This window comes from Haemaphysalis longicornis, unplaced genomic scaffold (genome assembly GCF_048455015.1).
Source record: "Haemaphysalis longicornis isolate Haplotype H1 unplaced genomic scaffold, Haemaphysalis longicornis Haplotype H1 scaffold_7, whole genome shotgun sequence".
Lineage (NCBI taxonomy): Eukaryota > Metazoa > Arthropoda > Arachnida > Ixodida > Ixodidae > Haemaphysalis > Haemaphysalis longicornis.
Genome location: NW_027526422.1, coordinates 101,166,777 through 101,192,363, shown reverse-complemented (window position 1 = coordinate 101,192,363; position 25,587 = coordinate 101,166,777).

The following is a 25,587-nucleotide window of genomic DNA, read 5'->3' as shown; positions in this document are numbered from 1 at the left end:
CTGTGGCTGGTGCGAACAATGTTCCGCAACGTGCCAGCACTATGCCGACGAGAACCTGAGAAACTAGCCGCTCGCTGCCCTTGTCGCGCTATTCACACCACAAAAGCAACAGCAAGTTTCCCTCGGTCTGTCTAGCGGCGCAACCACTCGACAGCGGTAGCTGAAGCGTGCCTGCTTGACCGCATGCCTGCTCCGGCCATGGTCGCCGTGCCGTAGAGAATTTTGACAAAGGCAGCACGCTATCGTCAACACAAAAACAGGTACATTTTTGTGTCGAGTATAGGAATATTACTGAGCGTCAGTTAAAATACTCTGACTTGAATTGTCGTTAACAAAAAGGCAATGCCTTTCTTGGGTGATGTGTATCATTTCGTGGGACGAATGCACCTGTATTACATATTCTTCTGCCGTTACCCATAATGGTGTGCACAATAGAGACACAAATAAATTAATAATGTCGTAAAGAAATCCTAGAAACCTGTTTCCAATACCACAATTTGTAAGAAATATCCCGCGTGAATATAAGTAGGTTTTTCTGACTAGGTAACTTTCAACTCTTTTTAGCACAAGGGACCATAGCTGAATCGCAAACTTACCTTGAGCTCACAAAAACTAAGGCCATCACGCCAAAAATGAAAGCTATCCGAGCAGTCGACATGGTGTTAGGGCTTGTAATCGTTTTGCGACGAAACTCAGTTTTCTTCTGCCTGCGTTTTTTAATTCATATGAAGAGCCGGCTTTTATACAATAGCACGGCCCGACTTTAGCATTTACCGGGCGTTGTTCGGTTCAACATGTGCGTTAAATGACCACGATTTAAGATATTTTCTTGTTTTTTACCACAGAAGCTGCATTCAAAACATTCCATTAAGGTTTATTGTTGATTTCCATAATGTTTTTTCAAACTGTATTGAGTGGGCAAGTCCTTAGGACCAATATGGCAGGCAGTATTTCTTGGGGCACGACCTTTAACATTTTTTTCAAATTGCATTATAAAACAAGCACCGAAGTGATAGCAGGGGATGCGATTTCCAAATTATTTTTGTTTGTGCTATTGTGATTGTGCTGACGCATAAAACAATAAATCTGGGCTGAATAGAATATTGATATTTCTGAGAGAAACTCAGTCAACGTCATTATGCGCACCGTTTTGGCTTTTTCCGCACATTTATTCAATTTCCGCAATTTCTCTGGAGCCGTATTCAAAATCTCTGCAACCTTTAGAGGAAATGAGGTAACTTCAAGTGGTAAAAAACTTTATGGTCCACATATTTGTTCGAGTTCTGGTTACGTTATTCTCAAATGCAAGGCTTGAAGTTGTTGTGAAGCGAGTTGTTTAAGAACATAATCTACTCAGGAGGCTATTCGCTATTTTCAAGCCGTATTAGCGCTAACGACAAGAAATATTTGCCACACTGAAGTCTATTTGTAATTTCTACGAGAAAAACCAGCTAACAGAAGTTGAAGGTTCCCACAAGCGCTTGGTACCAATGTTTGTTTGTTCTTCTTGTAAACGTCATTGCTCCTTGTGCACTCAAGTCATTCGCACCCAGGTCTAGTGGTCCTTCCTAATAAAGTTTCTATCTATCTATCTACCTCAGCTGATATTTTGAACCATAGTTTTCGTCAGGATAAATGAATAAATGAAGCAAATAGTTTTTGTAGAGATATTTCGATTCTAGAAACTTATTTTTGTTTTGTAAGTTCGTTTTGTAAGCTCGTTTTTATTGCAATGCTTTTATTTTGACTTGCGCTTCCGTGGACTTCACGCGGAAAACCATAGGAATATGATCTGCGAGATCCAGCAAAATCGAAGGTGCGCAATAACTATCGTAGACGGTAGAAACATTGTGGATCTGACACAAAATACTCTCGGCTATGGAAAAGCCATCAACAATTTATTGCTTTTTCTTAAAAGAGCAACAGCTTATCTTGTAAACGTTCCCTTGTGAGGCCTCGCTTTTATTTCTACAACTATTCTTCGGGCAGTTATGACGGTGAATAGAACCACACAGCATGGCAGAGTGCGGAACTGTGTAGCACAGCTAGCACCACAAAATCTGATTGACAACGGAATCAATTCAACTTTTTGTGGCCCCAGAATGCAGTAGGAATGGAATGGCGGCAACCTTTGAGAAAGAATGAGAAAGCCGTTATGCCTGCTTTTTCCAGAATAAAAAAGCTCCACCTCCGCAGACATGGTTACTTCGGATTCAGCAGTTTTCTCTCGGTCTTAACTGAAATTTGGTCCGTACAAGGCCAATCAGCCCACCAGGCGAACGCCTCCGTCACGCAAACCAACTGACGACACGAGAAATTCGTCTCCGCCCCTTCGGCGTCGGCGAAGGAGACCTGGCTTACCGGTTAGGCCTAGCTTGGGCCGGCACGCCCTTATTCCAGATGGAAGACTGGTGGCGGCAGCAATGGACACTACAGAAGCGCCTGCACCTACGGCCTTCAGCACTGCAAGCTTCAGCGTCGCTGAAACAGCCAAGTTTTCCCAGCACTCAGTTTAGCCCACAACAGCAACTACTGATGGGAGACCCCGTGGTTCAACAGCCAACCGTCTGATCGGAACATACCAAGGACATCGACTACAATTCTTCTGAGCCTGCAAGTGAAGTGCCAGCACCCTAAACAAAACACACAATGGTCCACGCACAGGATACGTCACCACTACGAAGGTGAGGGCCACCCCAGATGCTTCCGTCGCACCCGCACCTCCTTGCAACACGTTTCGTACCGCTCTTTACCCATCCCCACCCCTCAAACGCTCATTCCGGGTTCACATTAAACCAACCACCAGGTTTAATGTCACCACTACTGCCGTTAAATTAGTTAAACAAGTGACAGACGCTGCCTAGGCACCCAGGGATATCAGGGGTTCGTGATCCCTAAGGTGTCCAACACAGTACCCGTCCACCCTGCTAGCATGGATGACGCTAGCAAGATCTGTGGTATTACCAGTATCGCGATCTCCAGCGATGATACCGTGACCATGTACTCTTACTTTGCCTCTTGGCCCAATGTACACCGCTGTGTCCTGTACGACATTGACCGCAATGACTCCCCTGCGACCACACTATGTGATTTGAGGTCCCCCACACATGAGGTTCTGGCTGTCCGGCCGATGGGCATATGCAGGACCTACCTACTCACTGTACACGGTTCTTCTACTATACCGGAAAGGTTTCACAACAATGGCTGTGTCCTGCATTCAAAGCCTTACAGGCAACGAGTCTTGTATTGCTACAGGTGCTTTAAACCAGGTCACCAGCAAAACTACTGTCCGAAGGCAACTGCAGACCCACAGGGAATAAATGCCAGCTGCAAGCCGCGCTATCGATGCGGGCTTTCGAAGGCTGATGACCACTAAATAACATCGGCAAAGTGCCCGACAAAACAGCGTGCCGCCGCCCGCGCTCGCCGTCGGAAAAGCAGTCCAGTTAGGGTTACATTACACAATCGCTTCAATGTCGTCAAACCTATTGAGTGCTCTGCTGTAGAATATCCTGAGGGACCCTTTGCAACACGTATTTCGTATTGGGAGATTCTGAAGAAGCCCGATTCTAAACACCACAGACCTTCTAAACATACGCCAAACGATAACTGGGAGTTGACTGAATCTTCTTTGGTAGATGAAGACCTGTATGCTCAAATAGCCCACTTATACAAACAGCTTGAGACACTCCGCCAAAAGAAGGCTCGCGTAGCTGCTCTCCTTAAAGAATGGGCTGCAACTCATGCACTGCAAGGTTCCCAAAATGTGCCCTTAGAGATGTGAGTCAGTGCTCAAAAGACAACCCCCAGTGATCCAGCCATCTGGAATGTCATACTTGAAACCCTCTCCAAGGTGACCGAACGTACACAAGCCGTATGCAACGGCTAAATGTCCTTTCAAGCCATCAATCTGTCATCCTGCAATGGAACTGCGGAGGCCTTTTGAACAAATTAGGAGAACTAAATACCAAAATTGGCTATGGCAAACTTCATGTGAGGCAATTCCTTTTCCAGGTGTAAAACAAGTTATGCACTCTCGCTCACTTTATTGGTTACCATAGTTCTTCCATTCCTGATAATCGCACTGGCGATGCACCTGGAAAAAGCGGCAATATACATTGTCAGTAGCCTTCCTCATACACCAGTCGATCTTCAGAAATGGCGCAACCAACAGCAAGAGGTTGTCGTAGTTTTAACGCGCCCCGCCAAAACACCACTTCTTACAGTCTCCTTTTATGGGAGGCCGTGCAGAGCATGTCTTAACCTGGGTTGGCTCCGCCACCTTAGGGCTATGTACCCAGGCATACTCGTAGGGGGAGAGTCGTAGGGGGAGACTTCAAGGCCTCACTGTTTATCGAGCTACAAGCAAGACTCTAAGAGAGGAGTACAGGTTCATGACACCTTCACGAGCAGGAACTCTTTCTTTCTGAATATCTCCGCCATACCTACCATCCCTTCAATTCGGTCTCTTGCTCCGGACCTTACGTGGTGGCTTGGCCCGTGAATCCCTCCTGGAACCCGGAGCCAGACACTGGGGCAAGCGACCATTCACCAATTTTGATTGGCTTGCAGACGAAGTTACAAAACTTCGTCGCCAAGTCAGAATTGTTCACTGCGACAAAGTCTGCTCTGATGAACGAGATTCTTCAGTAACTGCCGAGAACTAAATTTAATATGCAGTGCGTATTCACCGATTGCACTATAAAAATATCCGGGGACGAGGATCAACCAAAGCCCAATATGCACATCCGTAAACTCATGGCAGAGCCACACCGATCAGAGATTTTTGCTTATCGCCACCCGACGCAATTCAACACTGATGTCACAGAAAACGTAACGCGGCACAAGCGCGGCGCTAAGAGGAGCACTTGTCACGTCGCTGTTGGCGTGACCGGTGCTGTAGCCTTGGCTCTGGCACTGGAAGCAAGGCTTTATGGTGGACATTCCAAGCCATGGACAGGGGTGGCAGCCTGGCTGACCCATAAGTTATCATTTGCCTGCCTCTCAACATCAGCCCAAAGGAGTTTGCGAACAGCGCGGTCGTCACTTTCTTTCCAAACCACGAACAACCTCCGGCCGCCCTCTGAATCGGGTATAACCCAGCAGTTTACGATGGCCGAGCTTATTGCGGCCGTTGAAGAATCAAAAGCGCACTCTTCTCCAAGATATAATGAAATACAGTATGAGTTGTTTAGAAACTTGGATGCGGAAGCCTTGATGCGCTAATACGTTCGTTAAATGATGTATGGGCGAAAGGTGTCATTCCACCCGAGTGGAAACACTCCGTGGTAGTGCCTCTCCCCAAAATGGGAAAACCACCCTCGGGTATTAATGCGCTAAGACCTATTTCTTTGACACAGATAATATGCAAAATATTCGGGGGAATAGTGGCCAGTCGAATATCCTGGTGGCTTGAGCACAACAGAAAATACCATCCTGCTCATACTGGCTTCCGACCACACCTGTTTACAGAGATTGAACTGTCTATGCTGGCTGATAATATCCTGCATGTGTCGCCGCACAGCCACCTTGGGAAGACTGTGGTGGCCACCGACATTTCCAAGACCTATGACAATGTGAACGACAAGACAATACTCAGAAACATGGAGTCCTTATGCATTCCACTTCATGTATCCAAACTGGTACACTCCTGTGCTCAAGGGCGTTTTCTGTACGAGTAAATGGGAAGCCGGTCGCACTATCTACATCGAATCGTGGAGTACCGCAAGGTTCGGTGCTAGCACCGCTGCTCTTCAACATCGCATTTTCACCCTTGGCATACAACTTACAAGACATCCCTATTGTGATATTTCTATCTACGCGGATGATGTCGAACTGTGGTCCACCAACCGAGACCTTGGTCTAAAGTGCCATCATCCCCAGCAAGCTCTAGTCGTTTTTCATGCCTTTGCAGAATCAGCGGGTTTAGACATTTCATCTGAGAATTCGAGCTACGTACCTGTGGCCGATAAAATATGAAGTAAGTTGGCCTCCATGGCTAACTTTCAACATAACATTGGTTCAGCTGCCATACCGGCCAAAGAAGAGCAGCGGCTGCTCTCCTTTGGCTGGTATGGCAGAACCACTCGGGGTTCTGGCATTCATTGGCTCCGAAAGCCACTTAAGGACTCCTCGACAACCTTGCGCTTGATCTGCCGGATTGCAACGCGTAGTGGAAGAGCCCGCGCGGACGTTGATAGATGACTCGTACGTACTCTCCAACAGGTGCGCCTACTCTACCAGGCGAAATTTCACTGTGTTATCATGCTACAATTGGCGCAACTTGAGACTATAAACAAAGAAGCCATGCGCACCATCACGGCAGTTCCTCGTCTTACCACGATACCCACCATACAGGAACACGCCTAGCTCTATACTATAACGGAGCTTTTAATCCAGTGCGAAGAAGGGAGGAAGCTCAAGTGTTTATATATCCCAATGGCCACAATGCTTCATTCAGAATTTTGTAATGCGTCTCCCGTCACTTCAACCTTATGACGATCTTCCACTATAACAGTACACGACAATGACAACCAATAACACGAGGAAGCTTCGTCGCCGTGACCAGGCAGCACAAACCTTCGATACCACAGTCCCTGAAGGTCACTCGTACTGTACTCCCTACGAGGCACCTTGAGAAATATTGGTGACGGTATTAGCGACACCGCGGACCTTGAGCCCCCATACTCACGCTGTAACAGACCGTGGTAATGAGTTTTAAGATGAACGGTAAAAACCTCAAACGGTGGCTGTCAGAGCCCAGGTCACGGTGTAAGAATATTCTTACACCGTGGCCCAGGTCAAGCTCCGGCGGGCCCCGCACGGGGCACCTTGAGCAATCTTGGTGACGGTACTGGCGATACCGCGGACCCCGAGCCCCCAAACATACGCTGGATCCAACCGTGGCAATGTGTTTATAGGTGGAGGGTTAGAAACCACGAACGGTGGCCGTCGGAGCCTTGGTCAAGCTCCGGCCGATGGGCTCCCTGCCTGTCTACCAGGCAGGGAGCTCCGGGACCTCTTTGACTACCAGGGTAAGGTCAAAGGAGAAAGTACCCCCGTCTCCCTGCTTTTCAATGTATCATATGGCATTCTCCAAACCCCCCCCCCCAGACGTGATCGGCCCCCGAAAAGGGGCCGCACCGAAGTTTCCTTTCCACCACTTCCTGACTTGAGTCCTCCAAAACCGAACAACTATCCTCGCTTCATCGTGATGGAATCTACAGACCAATCAAAACCTCTTGCTTCACAGTCGGTATTTCTCATTTCAAAGTTTCTTGACGGTATTGTTGGAGGGTCGTATAAGGCCAAAAAACAACGAACCGGTGAAATTCTTGTAGAGGTCAGTAGCCAGGATCAGGCCAATAAACTCCTTGCTCAAACCAGCATCGCCGATCTGCCAATCCGAGTCACGCCCCACCGCAGCCTAAACAGCTCCCAGGGCGTGATTTCCGAGTATGACCTACTAAATGAATCTGAAGCTGACCTGTTGGAGGGCCTTCGTAGTCAGGGCATAACAGCGGTCAGACGCATAACCATCCGCAGAGACGATAAACAAATACCGACAAAGCACCTCATCCTAACCTTTGACAAGTCCACCCTTCCAGAATTTATCAACGCAGGTTACATCCGATGTTCAGTCCGGCCGTACATACCGAACCCGCGGCGCTGTTTCAAGTGCCAACGGTTCGGGCACGGCACAAACTCCTGTCGCGGCAGACTTACCTGTGCGAAATGCGCCCAGCACGCGTCCGAAAATTGTAACGTGCAACAATCTCTTTGCGTGAACTGCCAGGGTCCACACGCGGCCTACTCCAGGAAATGTGAAAAATTTACACTTGAAAAGAAAATCATAAACATCAAGGTAACCGAAAACATCAGCTTCTCAGAGGCGCGGAAGAGGTTCGCCTCCTTCCCTCTGGGCAGGTACGCCGACGCAGCTCGCCGGGGGGCAGAGCGGCGTCTGGTTTCGGCGGGGACCCAGTACCGCGAGTCGGACTTGGTCCCGGCCCCGCCCCCCCCTGGGTTGCCTCAGGCAGCCCAACCCGCCTCCGCACCGCTCGCTGAGCCAGCAGCGGCTGTGGGGGCAACCACGTCTGGTGGAAGCGATGCTGCATCCTCCACTTCCACTCCAGCGTCCCAAGCCACAGGCGAGGGCGCAGAGGAGATGGACTTGGGGGAGCCAGCGGCAGCTCCCACCCCAACCACGCGGCCTGCACCATCCGAGGCGTTCCTGAATCCCTTGGTGGTTGCGGGCAAGGAAAAGCGTGCCCCAAAGGGTTCACGGTCCAAGGAACCTGATCCCTCAGGCGTTCCGAGGACATCCGAGGATGAAATGGACGTCGGTCCGTTCTTGTCTGCGGTGCACCGCAAGGAACGCGTCCCGACGCCAAAGCCTCCTGACAAGCCAAAAAAGACGAGAGTCACAGCCCCGAAAGACGACACATAAACAACACAGTCCAGTAGCTCCGAACACTTCATAATGGGAAGAGAGAACATAGTACAATGGAACTGCAGAGGCCTTCTGAATAATCTTGACGACGTGTATGAGATTCTGCATAGCAATCAGCCAAGTGTAATGTGTGTTCAGGAAACACATTTGAATTCTAAACACACAAATTTCTTGAATAGTTACCTGGTATACAGGAAAGACAGGGATGGCTGCACACACTCTTCTGGCGGTGTGGCCATAATCGTCCGGAAATCATTAGCATGCCACCCTGTCACTTTAAACACTATCCTTGAGGCTGTAGCAATACGCTTAATAATATTTAATAGGTTGATAACGGTATGCTCCATATACATTCCTCCTGATGTTACACTTTTAAGCTCTGACTTCGAGGCGCTGGTTGACCAGCTGCCCGAACCGTACATTCTAACAGGCGACCTTAATGCTCACAATTCTCTTTGGGGCTCTTCTCGTACGGATGCCCGGGGTCGCCTGATAGAGAGGTTTCTTACATCCTCTGGAGCATGCCTTTTCAACAATAAACAGCCTACATATCATAACATAGGACACAACACATACTCATGTCTTGACTTGGCTATTGGTTCGGCAATTCTCTTTCCATGTCTTGAGTGGGGTGTGGCCACGGACCCATATGGTAGTGACCATTTCCCTACTTCATTAACGTACATAGGTACAGGCCCAAGCAGTCCATCTTCCCATAAAAGGTTTAATGAAGCAAGAGCTACATGGAATACATTTACAGAGACATCTCAACTACACCACACATCCATAGGACACCTACACGTTGAAGAAGCTACCCAACTGCTCACGGCGCACATCCTCGACGCCGCCGAAAAGTCCATTCCCCACGCCTCTGGTGCCCCGCGCAACCAGCGGAGGCCGTGGTGGAATGAGGACTGTAGGCGGGCGCGAGAGGCCCAGAACAAGGCGTGGGGTGTCCTTCGTCGGTACCCCACGTCGGGTAACCTCATTTTGTTCAAACGGGCCAAGGCGTTAGGAAAACGTGTGCGCCGTGAGGCAAAACGAGAGAGTTGGCGCTCATTCATAACATCTATAAACTCGTACACAGACACACGCAAGGTATGGACACGTATACGCAAACTCAAAGGACAACATACACACAGCCTGCCCCTGGTCAGTACAACAGGGGACACACTGGAAGACCAGGCTGACACACTCGCACAACACTTCCAACACGTGTCCAGTTCAGCACACTACACGAACACTTTCTTGAAGTACAAAGCCTCTTGTGAAAAGAAGTCCCTACACGATAACATCAAATCACAGACTTCTTACAACTCCCTGTTTTCACTACATGAGCTGAGGGCTGCTCTGAGCACGTGTAAACCCTCAGCTCCAGGCCCAGACAACATTACATACACAATGATACAACACCTACACGCAGACACACTTGAAGCACTTCTACATCTATATAATAAAATATGGCTTTCGGGGCACATTCCACACTCTTGGAGGGAGGCCATTGTAGTGGCTTTCTTGAAGGAGGGAAAGGACCCGTCGTCCCCTTCAAGTTACCGTCCAATAGCCCTGACGAGCTGCCTGTGCAAGCTCTTCGAGAAGATGATCAATCGCAGGCTCGTGTACTTCCTCGAGTACAATGGTCTTCTCGAGAGCTGCCAGGCAGGCTTTAGGGTGGGGCGATCGACGAACGATCAACTGGTTGCACTTGACTCATACATCAAGGATGCCTTCGTACACAAGCAGTACTGCTTAACTGTCTTTTTCGACCTCGAGAAGGCCTACGACACCGCTTGGCGTTATGGGATCCTTAGTGACCTCAGGTCATTCGGTGTTTCGGGTAATATGTTCAACACCCTTGTTAGTTATTTGTCGGAGAGAACGTTCAGAGTAAGAGTTGGTTGTGCACTTTCAAAGGTTCACGACCAAGAAAATGGCGTGCCGCAAGGTGGCGTGTTGAGTTGCACTCTCTTTATCGTAAAGATGAACTCTCTGGGAAAGGCACTTCCACCAACAATCTCTTATTCTATGTATGTAGACGACGTGCAAATATCTTTTAAATCATGTAATATGTCAATATGCGAACGTCAAGTCCAGCTTGGTGTCAAGAAGCTTGCCGGCTGGGCAGACAAGAATGGGTTTAAATTGAATCCTGCAAAAAGCTCCTGCGTTGTGTTCTCCAGGAAGCGCGGGGTCCATCCGGACCCAGACATTACTCTGAATGGTGTGTCGCTTCCTGTGAACAAGGAGCACAAGTTCTTAGGTGTTGTGTTTGACCATAAACTCACATTCATTCCACACATCAAGAAACTTAAACATAAATGTCTGAAAACAATGAATATACTTAAGGTTCTCTCCCATCAATCGTATGGTTCCGACAAAGAACTCCTACTACGGCTCTATACTGCGTTGGTTGGGTCTCGGTTAGACTATGGCAGTGTGGTATATGGGTCGGCGACTAAAACAGCGTTGCGAATGCTTGACCCAGTGCTACACTTGGGGCTGCGGCTTGCGTCGGGTGCTTTTCGCACTAGCCCTGCTGAGAGTCTTTATGTCGAGTGTAATAAGTGGAGCCTTGAGAACCAACGAACATACATGGACTTGCTTTATGCTTTTAAGATTTCATCGCTGAATAATCATCCTTTTTATCCTGTCTTTAACGATACATCAACATCTCTGCTCTTTGTAAATCGCCCATCCGTTCCTCTGCCCTTTTCACTTAGAGTGAGAGAGCGAGCCTCGGATCTCAGTGCTTTGTTTGTAGATGTGTACAGGTCATCCTTTTCAAACAGTTTACCGCCTTGGCAAGCTCGCCCTGTGTCGTGCGACCTTTCTTTTATGAGACTTGACAAAAATCGTGTACCACGAGCTGCAATACTGCAGCACTTTCTGGCTTTGCAGTTTAAATACACATGTGCCGAATGTTATAGTGACGCTTCTAAAACCTCCAGTATGGTGTCGTGCGCTGCTCATGGCCCTAATTTCAATGCAGCCAGAACCATGAACGTGCACACATCAATTTTTTCTGCAGAAGCGTATGGAATTTTACTGATTGTACGACACATAATTGAAAATCATATTCCAAAGTCTATCATCTACACAGATTCCTTGAGTGTCGTTCGCGCACTGTCATCGCATACACCCGCCAAAAACCACATAATTAATCTTGTATTTAGCACTATCATGTCTGTGTATGCAAAGAAGCATGAGCTGGTCCTCTGCTGGGTCCCAGGACATGCAGGGATCGCTGGGAACGAGTTGGCAGACGAGAGGGCCGGTGCTGCTGCACTCAGGAACACTGTGGACGTTACAACGGTACCCTACACAGACCTCAAGCCACACATAAGACAACACTTGCGCAGAACATGGCAAACACACTGGAATGAACAGACAGACAACAAACTACATGTAATAAAGCCACACTTGGGACGGTACACATCTGACTCACACAACAGACACACGGAAGTCGCCTTGGGTAGGCTGCGGATAGGGCACACCCATGCGACGCACTCGTATCTGCTGACGGGATCTCCTAGACCCCAGTGCGGCCGGTGCGGAGAGGCCCTATCCGTAGTGCACATACTAATCACATGCAAGGCACTTCACACAACACGACACAAACACTTCAGAGAACTCTACAGACAACATATTCCCCTACATCCATCTTTTTTCCTAGGTGACGATGCCATTGTTTCCGTCAAACGTGTGTTTGAGTATCTGTCAGAGGTCAAGTTTTTAAACCTCATTTCCTATCACGCATCATGAAATCTGGCCCTTTACACCAGCCATCCTCACTGTCTTTTATTGATTTTACTTTTGTTCTTGCTTATTGATTTCAGTGTCTAAGTTCTCACCTCTCATATTTAACCACTGTTTTGGCGCTCTTTGCCCTAGTTGGCCTTGCGCCATTAACATCCAACCATCATCATTATCAAGCTCCGGCGGGCGTGCTCCCTGTCTGTTTGCCAGGCAGGGAGCTGCGGGAACTCTCTAGCCAACAGGGTAAAGCTCGAGAAGAAACTACCCCCATTCTCTGCTGTATACTATCGCTTATGGTGTATTCTAAACCCCCCAACCAAACGATCGAGCCCTGAAGAGAGCTCGCACCGAAGTAACTGCTTTTCCACCACTTTCTGCTCAATTGTTTACAAGACCTGTCAACTTCACTCGTTTTCTGATAATACATTTCGTTGAGAAAGATGCACCAGTCACAGTAAATTAGTGTTTTTGGTAGCAAAGTTTGTAGAGGGTGTAGTTGGCGCTAACTACAAGGCGATGAAGCTAACATCAGTTGACATACTCGTTGAAGTGCCAACCAAAGAACAATCCAATAAACCCTTGAGTAAGACTGAGATGCATGATATCAAAGTATCTGTCACTCCACACCGAAACGCAAAGAGCTCTCAAGGTGTAATATCTGAACCTTACCTCTCGAAAGAGACCGATTCTGACATCTTTGATGGCATGCGTGACCACAGGGTTACTTCAGTGAGGAGAATAATGACAAGGCGTGATGAAAATGAAGTAGCCACAAAGCATGTTATTGCAACTTTTGATCGGAGCACTCTTCCCCTGTCAGTCACTGCAGGATTCTTGCATTGCGAAGTTCGACAATACATCCCCTACCCACGCCGATGCTTCAAGTGCCCACGGTATGGGCACAGTACAACCTGCTACCGCGGGCGTCTGACGTGTCCGAAGTGTGCAGCGCACAATCATCCGTCCGAAAACTGTACATCTTATGAGCTGAAATGTCCGAAATGGAACAAACGTACGCAGCTGTTTACCACCGTTTACCACCGTTTGAAAGGGTTGCGCATGGGACATTTGACAGATATGGTCAATCTAGCCAGGAATCTTTCCGCACACCTCGCTTGGGTTGTGGCAAGAAGGCCATCGTTTGGCTTTATTCCTGAGGAAAAAAACTCGGGGACATATATTACGCGTTTGCCATATCGCGGAGTAAATTAGAATAACTTCCCTGGGAGAAAAAATGTTGTGAAAAAACCGCGCCTCGGCGTTTAGTAGCGCCGAAGAAGAGCACCACAAGACCTGGCATCCATTTCAACTTGCGTCGTGTTCTTTTCCAAAAGACAAAGCAAAAGGCACTGCACCCGCTGTGTGCTGCACGTACATTTCTTCGTCATCATACTCTTCCTTGCGTGGATCGTTCTATCTACGTTAGTGTTCAGCGCGAGGTTCAAATACAATTTACAACATCCTCCGCGCCAGACAAACTTCACTCGCCCAATTCTAATGGGCACAACAGCTCTACTGGCCTCGTCGCTTCTCTACCTCCTGGCAAACGACTTTGCATTCCCTAACGTGATTATCCATCAATAAGTGCACCGTAATTATCTGCAGTCTAGAACGCCCTCGGCGCCCGACAAAATCGCCAGTTCCCTCCCGCGACTCCAACTGGCACAACAGCTTTACCAGCACACACCTTTCACTAGACATGACACTTCCTGCATATTGTCAGCCCCTAATAACCGAAAACTGTTCACGCAGTTCCGCAGGAGTGTCGTTGACATCACTATGGCCATGGTCCCGTGCATGCTATTGGTAGTGAGGTTCCGGCATTAGTGATTGGGGGTAGCAGGATCGGGTACACTGCCTCTTTTGAAGCCACCACGTTCTCAGAATGTGTATTGCTTCTCGGGATCCCATAATATGCCAAAAAAGGTTGCAGGTCTTGAGTGCAGGCGACCTGGGAAAAGTCATATAAAACATTCGACGACCCTACGGAAATACCGTTGCCGTGCGGCGACGCTTCGTCGGCACCAGCTTGCCATTCAGGTCCATGTCGTCACATGGTATTGATAAACAGGCTCTGTACAGATATGCATTTGCTGACTAGGTCTTCTGGATTGGTCTTTTCGGGGGACTTCGCCTGGCGACGTGTGTCTTGGAGTTCCAAACTCTTTGCAGCGGTCACAATATCTCTCCGTTAAAGTGGGGATTTGTTTTAAGAACGCACACTTGGCTGCTCGCTTTGTTGCGTGTACATCCGATGATGGTGGGGTTTAATGGCGCAAGGGCTACTAAGCAAAGAGCGCGAAGGGGAGCGCTGGTGTTTCAGTTAGAGGTGCTTGTCTACAATTGGTGTACAGGGCCAATAGTTACTAATGAAAAGTGGGTATAAAACTGTTTAGGAAGCGTGAGTACGTGAGGCCTTCAAAAACAGATTGCCTAGGGGAGATCGTTTTGCAAAGGCGAAACAGGCGAGGCCCCCTGAGCATCACATTAGAAGCCTTCCACACTGTCCTTGTCATTGAGGCCAGGGTACACACAGTATGAGATTTCCTTTAGAAAATCCACATCCGCCAAGTAAGCTAGCATATTTTCGAACTGGACAATTGCTTCGTATGATAGAAAGTGTGCTAGGTGTTGTCGTATGTCTTTTGTATATAAATCTGCGAAGTGTCTGCGTCTTTCTGGTTGAAGTTCTCTACATTCGTTTAGCACATGTTGTACAGAAAGGGCCCCTCCACATGTGGCACAACTTGGACGCTGGGTACAATTTGAAAGATTGATAGATTGATGGTTGGGCCTACGGGCGCAAGGGTGTCTAGGCTAAAGAGCGGCAAAACAAGGGTGTGTTAATGTCGCAGGTGAGTTATATGCTGCATGCTTTCGTTGTAAGCTGGTTATGTAAAATTGGTGTATAGGCCCAATGATTGTCAGTAAAAAGTGAATAAAACTAGTTGTCAGAGTATAAAAACATTTGCGCTAAAATTCAGGGCTCTTCGGGATGTTTTTGCCTAGGACAAAAAGAATGAGGCCCGTGAGGCTCCATTTAAAGATGTAAGTGTGTGTCATATGTGTGCCCTATTTTTATTCGGCAAAATACGACCTCAACGGATCTTTGTAGCTTTTGTGAAGTATGTCTGCCTATTGTTGGTTTGATTGCATGTAGCTTGTTTTGTGTTTGCTTATCTCAAAAACGAGTGGTTTGAGGTCCGAATACGGTACAGGTGTAATGTCCACATCATACCGGAGGACTGCAGCAGCTGCTTTCCTATCAGCAGCCTCAATTCCAGCTATTCCGCAATTTGCACGTACCCAGCAGATTGTGATTTCCAGGCGCATAGAGAAGGCTGATATGATGATGTTAAAAAGAAAGTTTAGCGCTGCATTTTCGTGAGGCTTTCCAGAATTGAGGGCTGTCACTACACTCAAGGAATCTATATAATGACTGAGCGGTGTATTTGGTGTTGTTATATGTGTGCTGCAGCCGTTAAAATACCATAGGCTTCACCTGTGAATGTGCTGGTGTTAGGATTGAGTGTCTTAGAGGCAGAGTAATGGGGTCCACAAATAGCACAAGAAACAGTAGAGTTGGTTTTGTGTGAGTCTGTGTAAAATTATGTGCATTGGTATTTGTGTTGAAGGCTTTATAACTGGTGGTGTATTAAGGCACAGGGAGCGTTGTTCTTGTCTATGCTAGCAAATGACATGCCACGTGCAACCAGAAGCCGTGTCTGTGGTGCAAGGGTGGTTTTGTAAGTGTCATTAAAATAAATTTCCATTTCAGATGCTAAAGCATTTAAGTACATTACATAGGGTTGGGCAAGAGAGGGTCGTTTTAGGAACAGACCTGCAATGTATGTATCATGTAGTAAGATATCTGAGGGGTGTTTTTGGAATGAAGTGGTTTTGACTGCGTATAGTAAGGCTGTGTAGGCACGCTGACTTTCTTGTGACCCTATATCAGATTCTACATACAGGCGTTTTATCGGGCTTGTTAGGAAAGCTCTAGTCGCCAATCGAAGGCCCAGGTGGTACACCGGGTCAAGGAAGTTGAGAGCGGACTTTGAGGCTGATAGGTAAATAACACTGCCATAGTCCATCCTCGATCTGACAAGGCTATTGAAAATTTTTAATAAGACAGCCTTCTCAGTTTCGTATGACTGTCGTGGGAGACCCTTTAGAATGTTAAATGCACTAATGAATTTTATTCTTAGTCATTTGATGAGAGGTATGAAGCTTAAATTCTCATCCAGCAGAATGCCCACGAAGTTCTGTTGCTTTTTCACTGGAGTTTGTTTTCCGTCTAGGGAGACAAATAGATCCGGTCGCATGCCTCGTAGTTTGGAAAAGAGGATGCAGGACGTTTTTTCTCCATTGAATTTAAATCCGTTTTCATCAGACCACCTCGAGAGACTATTCACTCCCAGTTGGATGTCTCTCGCAGATAGACCTATTGGAAGACTTGAAACTTATCTGCATGTGGTCTACATATACAGAATAAACACGTGAGTGGGGTAGAACATTCTTTAAATCATTCATTCTACCAATGAAAATGTGCAACTCAGTACACCTCCCTGTGGCACACCATTTTCTTGGGTGAACACTCTCGATAAACCTGTGCCAAGGCGCACTCGAAATGTTCTATGTGTAAGGTAATCCTCTAGGATATTGAACATATTGCCGCAGATACTAAACGCGGCAAGGTCAAGTAAAAAGCCATAACGCCATGTGGTATCATCCCAGGCAGCACAGGACTGTTCGGGCTAAAACAGGCCGGTGTACTTTGGCCGGTGATTTTCTGTCCGGCCGTTTTCCGGCAGCCATATTCGGCCCATGTCAAATGTGGGCCTTTTGGCCGTATACGGCCGTACTCCCATGGCTGCCCAACGGCCAGTGTCCGTCGGCCAGTCGACCGGCTTACGGTCATACGGCCAGATTCCAGCCGTAGGGCTCCGGCCATGCGAAAGCCACCCGTGTACGGCCAAAGTACGGCCGTCGGAGGACAGCCGAGATGCGGTCGTCGGACTCCAGCCGGACTAAAGCTACCGGAAATACGGCCGTGCTACGGGCATTGGAGTTCAGCCACAGTACGTTCACTGTACTGAGGCCGGTCACTACATGTCGCGCAAGCAGATGACTCATTCGCGCAGTGCAGAAGCAGCACGAACCGAGCATTTTGGGTCCAATGCAGCCACATCAAAGTGAGCTCACGCGTAACCAGCAGCCGTCAAGCTTTCAGCGCAGCCTTGCTTAATTACCAGCCTCAGTTGACAGCAAAATTCATTTAATAAACAGTGCTCACAAATTGTCGTTCCTTTAATTGCTGTGCCTCTTTTACTGCCGAACACAGAAAATATTCAGTTTTTTGTAGAGCTTGAATAGATGTATTGTCCAGGTCCTGATATCCTCTGTGGGGCGGCTTGCCTGTAATAAACAGAGAAAGGTGAGAGGGGGGGGGGGGGGGGGCGGAGGGCGCATACTTTAGTGGGTTGAATTTTAGAGAGATGAATTGCGCCGCTTTTAGCCAATTTCTTTTAGGGCAATATTCCGGAACACTTTCATGCTATGACTACATAAACTATTTTTATAACAGTTGCTTGACCAATTTTGATGTATTAAAACCGGCGTGAATGCCTTTACGAAGCGTTTTGGTTCTCAACAAAACACTCAGGAGCATTTAATATAACTCCTTCACAGAAAAGTATGTCCAGTTTTTGCCCAATTTTCTTGCAAAGACATTTTCTACTCGATCAACTTTTCTGGTGATCTTGCGCAGGGCTGATCCTAAGAAGGAGCGAACAGGTACTTTCATTTTCAATCTATTTTAATGTTTTTTTCATGAGTATACGTCCACACCACTTCATAGTCCAAAAGAACTTAATTTTCTTCTAATGTCATACTACATTCAAAAAAGTCTAGACGCTTAGCGAATGACGCCCTGCTTCAGGTGGCTGCAGTTGTATTCCTCTGTATTCACGCAAGGAAAGGCATAAAATTAGGGTTACATAATTTGTTTCAAACCAATAACATAGCAATGGTAGCATGCATACAGGAAACCTTGCATACTGCTACGAATAGGGCAATAAATATTTTTTTGGTCAAGGTTGAATGCGTAGGGTTCTCAACCCGTCGGAGGCAAACTTGCGCCTCTGGAAGTTTATTTATTTATTTATTTATTATTTTAGTTGTTTATTTCATTATTCTTTTCATTCATTTATTCATTGTTTTATGTATATATTTATTTGATGCCTGCTTGCCTTTGCATGCATTACAGAAGGAAGATACATAACACTATGCATTAAATATGAGACAAAATAACGAAATAATTCTACAAAGCGCGCTGAAAATCGTCAATATAAACAGTTAATGCAATCATACGTGGAAGATAATTACAATGCAGTATTGATGTAAAATCAAATGAATCGCGCAAGTCGTCGCCTTTAATTGAAGGAAAGTTAATATTTTACTTTAAGCTACCGGTCTCACATGGCGATATCTAGAATGGCGCTTGGACATACTTCTCCCCTTCTACTCCAGTTTTCGAATGATAGATATAACGAAAAAAGTTCAACCTGTGGTTTCGTCTGTGCTCTTTCACGTCCCGCCATTTCAGTTTACTTTTACTTTCTCTCATGCTAAGTTGAGCGTGCCAATTACCTAATACGAATCGCACTGACATATTCTGTATGTTTTCGCGCGTATGAACCACCTCTTTGGTGTAGGGATCCACGAAAACACATGCGTACTCCAAGATTGAGCGCACATGAGTGAAATACGGTTGTTCTTTTCAGTTAGATGGAGGTTCACTGAAATATGGTCTCAGAAAGCCAAAAACATACCCAGCCGTAACTTTTATGGTGTGAACCTCCCTATTTAACCTCTAACCACTCCCTAAATAAACTCCTAGGTATTTATATTCCTCGGCCGTTGTCACAGCAGCATAATTTACGGAATACGTATTCAATTGGAATGAAGGCTTTCTTATAAAGGTGCCGTTAACACACTGTTTACCATCCAAAAACTTTTCTGAATCAGCACACCAGGATGTTATTAAATTCGCATAAAGCTGCAGGTATACGGAATCACGTTCATTAGGTATAGTCCGGTAAACTACACAGTACTGTTGAACAAAGCTATAGGGCCAATAGTAATAACAATGCAATAACCGATTCATTCAGTTCATAGGATGAAATGTACTACGCAGAAGGTGATATGGAACACCATACACGTCTGTTCCAAACACGTCTGTGCATGACTTCTTGGCGCTCAGGCGCATGCCATTGTTCGGCTGTATGCCGTTTGCCGAAAAAATGCGTATAACCAATACCTTACGTAGGCCGGTCTGCTCTTGAACGCCGGTTGCCAAATATTCTGTGGCCATTCGCTTGCCGTAATTCGGCCGAGGACCGCTAACCGAATGAAACACGTATATTCTGGGGCCGTACGTCCCTGGGAAGGACGATGGCAGGAGGGAAGCAAGATCACTAACCGTTTCCAAGCAACTAGACGTACACCCAGGAGTCCTCTACACCGACGCATCACTACAGAAAGGCAGCGACCGCGGGGCAGAAGTCGTGACTTACAGGGAGCAGCTTGTTACCAGCGCCGCAATTAAGACCAAAGACCCAACGACGGCGGAGGAAGTGGCCATAGCCCTAGCACTCGTTCAACCGGGGGCAGAGGTAGTGGTCACAGACTCTAAAAGAGCGTACGGCAACTACAGGAGGGGGACGCTCTCCTCAGTGGCGGCTGCAATCATCTCCAAGAAACGAGCACCGGGGAGAGCCATAGAGCTCACGTGGGTGCCCGCCCACTCAAAGGTTGCCGGCAACACCATCGCCGACTACCACGCCCGAGCAATGACCCTCCGGGCAGGGCACGACGCAGACACCCCAACCCCAGTGCTCACGTACAGAGATATAACGAGATCATATCGAGAAGAGCGGTGCACCCTCCCTGAGCCACACCGCACCCTGACGAGGGACCAGCAAACACTACTCAGGAGACTACAGGCAGGGTCGCTCACGCACCCCGTCCTGTTACATAGAATGTATCCCGAGAAAGAAGAGGACACGTGTCCATTCTGCAACAACAGCACTGGCACTCTTGCACACATAATCGCAGAGTGCACTAAACCCCAGGCACCCCTACCCCCCACACCCCTCCTCAACCGCCCACCCCCCCTCCACGAGCGATGGGAGACCTTGCTGGCCAGCCCCGCCCTGCAGACTCAACTTGTGCTAGCGGCCAGGGGCCAGGAGCTGCTGACCACATACGGGTCCCGTGAACAGGGAACCTCCCCGTCCAGCACTTAAAGGTGCCGCCGTATTTTCGGGCTCCAATAAAGTCTACTACTACTACTACTACTACTCGGCCGGTATCCTTCATAACACTAGTTGCCCGAAGAAAACGAATATTCTACCGCCGGACGCGCGGTTCACCGTTGAAACAACGAATGCACGGCAGCCGCGCTCCGGCCGGTCTCCTTTCGAACACCAACTGCCGAAACAATACGCATATTCTGTGGCGGGTCGCTTGCCGTGCTTCGGCCGATTACCGCTTCCCGAAGAAAAAACGGATGCCCTAAGGCCGTACTTCGGCCGTTCTCGTTCTCAACATCGGTAGCTGTAAGAGAACTGAATATCTGGCAGCCGGTTACCTGCCGTCGTGCGTCCGGACACGGACGGACGGAAAAATACCGAAGTGCTGGTTGCCGAATGTTGGCCGTTCAACGCATGATCAGTGGCTGCCAGAACCTGGATGCTGGCCGGACATGCCAGAAAGCGGCCATAGACGGGCCGGTCTTGGGGCACACTTTCTGTGCCGCCTGGGTAACTAACAAAAATGCTTTATTTCTCATTCCAGTGGCAAGGGTGACGACCTTGGGGGATTTCGCGGAACTCGTTCTCGGTATTCCGCGCTTTTGATTAATATAACACACTCGATACATCCGCCTCTATTTTACAGTAAACAGTCCTGGTGGAAACATGCAAGAAAATGCACTTTAGGTAGCGGATGAAATAGTCGCATGGCCAGGATTTCGGGACGTGGCCTCCAGCTTCGAAAAACTGACACCGCGAGGCGTGCTGAGCTGAAGACCCTTTTCTTTTTCTTTTGCACTCTCCCCCACTTCGCGAGAAGAAGCGACTTCGCAAACTGTCCAGCCGCTCGCGGCGGTTTCCCCCGTGCGCAAGCTTTCCTCCATATAAAATTGCCGAAGCAGGAAGGGAAAAAAAGAGGTGGGGAGTCCTCACAAAATGAGCCTGCATGGGTTCCAAGAAACGTAAAGAGACTGTTTTAGCACCCCGTATGCTCCGTGGTGTGCCTGCTTACCGTGGTCTTGGTACTTCACATTCGTCATGGTAGGGTAGTTCATTTTCGCGGGCCGGTCCTCGCCACGCCCGCGCATTCGTCACGCTGGGGCTCGCTACGTCGGCCTTTCCGCGCTCGCGGGCGCACTCGGGTGCTGGTCAAGGCGCTAATTAAGGAAAAGACGAATCATACGGAGTGCCACGCACTTTCACCAAGCGTGCTGCAGCCGCCGCCGCCACGAGCTCATGCACTCCTACCAGGAGTGCGCCTTTTTTACCTTTGCCACGAGTGCAGCAGCTCTGCCCACAAGCGTTGTGCGGCCGCTACCTGACTCTCCGCGGTTAGAAAAAACAGTTTGTTATATTGCACCTGTTTATACCCACGATCACTAATGTAAGAGGCTGACAGTATAACCATCTGGTTATGAAGTCGTTGATATATGTTTCATTCAATAAATGAATGATTTGCACAGGAAAAAGAAAAAGTCGTCCTGAGTGACAACTGGCTCAGGAGGAAAAAATTACTCACTGAACCAAAGGTTATTTTTGGTAGAAACTATTCCCGGTGTATTTTATAGTTAAATCAAGGCTATCTTGGATTGTGTTACTGTTAGACAACAGAAATAAACATATAAACAACGCGCACACGGTTTTTGGGTCTGAATAGTTCGAATTTCGACCGCTGCACGTCGCTTAGCCGTCGTCTGCCTGGAGAAACATAATCAACAATGCATCCTCGCTATAGTTGTTCGGACTCGTCGCAGTGCGACTATTTCTTACCTTTGCGTGTGCATTCATTGTCAAAAAATGTAGTCGGTACAATATCTTCCACGGCCATCATCACCGTTAAATCAAGCGTCGTAAACGCAGGGTGGAAGAAAGGGGCGGTTCGTGTCCGCAATGACTGGTGGCAGTGCACGGTCTGTGTAAGCCCAGTGTGAAAAGAAAACCAGCGGTGAAAATTCATCGGTATCTTTCAGAAATAGGCCGCGATATCAACGTGCCAAGTATTATTCTTTGCGACCGTTTTGAACGTAGTGACGCCCTGCAAACACTTATCACGGCGACGCACGCAACGCTGGAGGTCGCGATGCCGCATAAGGTGTCCTGCATTGCAAATTCAGCTGTAGGTCAAAGAAACAAGCGCTATTTTATTCCGCTTAAACGAGACGACAACACCGTATGGCGCGAGCAGAGAACTGCAGGATGTGAAACGTTACAAGTCTAATCATTTCTACTTCACGAGACACGCAAATGGCAAAACGCTCTACGTCAGTTGGATAGATTGACTGTATACGGTGTCATGCTTTGAATCTAGGCGACCATTTTCGAGGGGTTTCCCGGCGATGTAATAAAACAGATTTCGCCCTTTCTTTAGTGTCCTATCACTACCACGCACTTTACAGCGGAATGATAAGGCAGAGCACCCTGACTGCCGGTAAAATTGATAGAAAAACAGCCTTAGGAACTAGCAGCCACCTAAAAAATTACTGTTGCGAGGGTTTACCAAAAAAATGAATAGTGACCTACAAATGCATCCTTGGGAAGTTCTATTTTCCAAGCTGTACTACATTAAACTTTCATTCTCTTTACAATAATATGCACCAGCCTACCCTGAAAACATTTTAATGCTGATGAGGCTTTTGAAATAGCATACATAAAGAAAATATTCGGTTCATCATGTCATTCGGTTCAACTTTGCAGCTATGTCAAGGTTTTGTAGAAGCATTTTCATTTCTGATATATTTCCCGAAGCCAATAATGTTCCCCTATGTACACCAAACAGTGACGTCGAACACTGACTGCCCCATTCGAAGCTTGAACGAACGGCTATAAAAGTGCACTAAATTCTTACTGCGCTTATTTAGACAACTACACTCATCAGGCCCATAATAATACGAGTACAAATAATACGAGTATGAACATGAAATGAACGTGATTTTTAATAATGTGCCGACAACTCCATGCAAGAATTTCCATTTTGTCCACTTCTGCAACCAATCAGAGCACCGAACTGGAACAGGGAGAAGAAATTGCAACCAATCAGAGCACCGAACTGGAACAGGGAGAAGAAATATTTTTTCTCACTGCCTCTTGCCAAGGTGTCATTGCCGGCTGCGAGATAGAGAGAAGAGAAACCTCTTTATTAGAGGAAAGTAGAGAGGTTTGCCGGCATGTTAACGAAGACGTGATACTCTGCGGGGCACAGGAGGAGGGAATAAAGTTGCCATAGGAAGAAAGGCGGAACGGATAGAAGAAAGAAGAACATAAAACAAGTAAAAAAAGGAGGTAGCGTGTGCGTTGGGGAACGTCAGTGCGACACGTGAAAAGTCTATTGACGGTTGTACAGTGCAAGGATGGTCTGGTCCTTATCAGCTCAACGACGCCGATGTGATTGAGGTATTCAAATAATACGGTTAGCACTTTACGCTGAGAGGAGAGAGATGGCCATGGTCCCAGAAGTGCTTTTAAAGTCAAGGAACTGTGGTTCAGGCACCCGATCTTCTGTGCGAGGTTGTTCCTTGCTTGACAGTATGTAGGGCACTCCAGTAAAGTATGCTCGACGGTTTCTGGTGAACCGCAGTTGGCACAATAGGGGTTTGAGGTTAGGCCAAAGTGATAGCGGTAGGTATGTGTTAGCGCCACGTTGAGACGTAAGCGATGGACCAAAGTCTCTAGCCGACGTGGAAGTCGCTCTGGAAACCTCAGTGCCAACGTTGCGTCGACATGATGCAGGAATGGGTGCTGGTTTTCCGGGAGAGACCAGAAGGTGCTTCTGCAGCACAAGCATTTTCTATTCTTACCACACTTTCCAGCCAGGAGCAGCAAAGTGTCACCCTGAAAGCCTGACGCTGACTTCATTTTGACTTGGTGCATCACTGTTTTCAATGCTTAATGCAGCTTTAAAGCCAAAATCAACAGTGTGTATGTGAAAAGCAGTAACTTCACAGCGTGAAGGTATGGCATGAATTCATTGTAATGTACTACATAAGCATGTTCAACCCTCACCACAACTTCATGGCCAGAAACTACAATGTGGGTGTGAGAGAAGCAGCGACTTCATAGCATGAAAGTGTGGCATGAATATATTCTAACGTACTATGTGTCTTCAACTCTCACTGCATCTTCATTGCTAGAAGCTACCCGCCGCGGTGGCTCAGTGGCTAAGGCGTTGCGCTGCTGAGCACGAGGTCACGGGTTCGATTCCCGGCCGCGGGCGGCCGCTTTTCTGATGGAGGCGAAAAGCAAAAACGCCCGTGTGTACGAGATTTCGGCGCACGCTAAAGATCCCCAGGTGGTCAAAATTAATCCGGAGCCCTCCACTACGGCGCGCCTCATCGCCTGCGTTGCGTCGGCGCGTTAAACCCCACAATCAATCACTCATTGCTAGAAGCTACAATGTGTGCATAAAAACAGCGACATCACCGCTCGAATGTCTGGCATATACACATTCCAAATTATTTTATTAGAGCTTTCACTTCTTACCATTGCTTTCTAGACAGAAGCAACAGTTCAACCTTGCAAAGGAGTTACATATGGTAACGCAGTTGTCTTCAACAAAAACGGGTTTATTGGAGCGAACTTGTGCTCCCCCAACAACTCACATAATACAGAGGCGGCGAAGCGGCAGTCAACAAAGTGACGCGTGCAGGCGAGCTCCGGCGATTCGAATGGCGCGGCGTCTGCTCTGCAGGCTTTTATCTTTCGGCGCCAGTGTTTCTGGAACCGTCGATTCACATCCAGAACATTGTAGATCACAGAAGATTATTCTGCGCTAGCGACGTTAGGACGAAACAGTCTGCTTATCTGAATGTGATAGACCGTCCAACATAAAAATAAATAATGGGAGCCGCGTTTAGCTTCGAACCCAGATAACACCACCGGGCGCGGCCCGGTAATAAATAAACAATACATGGTTCGTGGCATTAACCCCCCTCTAAGAATGTATCGACCCGATGTTAACATAAAAGACAGTCCGAACAAACAAGAAAAAAAAAGTTCGTCATCTTGCATAGTAAGGTTTCAAGCGAACAACGTGGATGACGTCGGGCCGCGTGCGTCGTCGTGATGTTC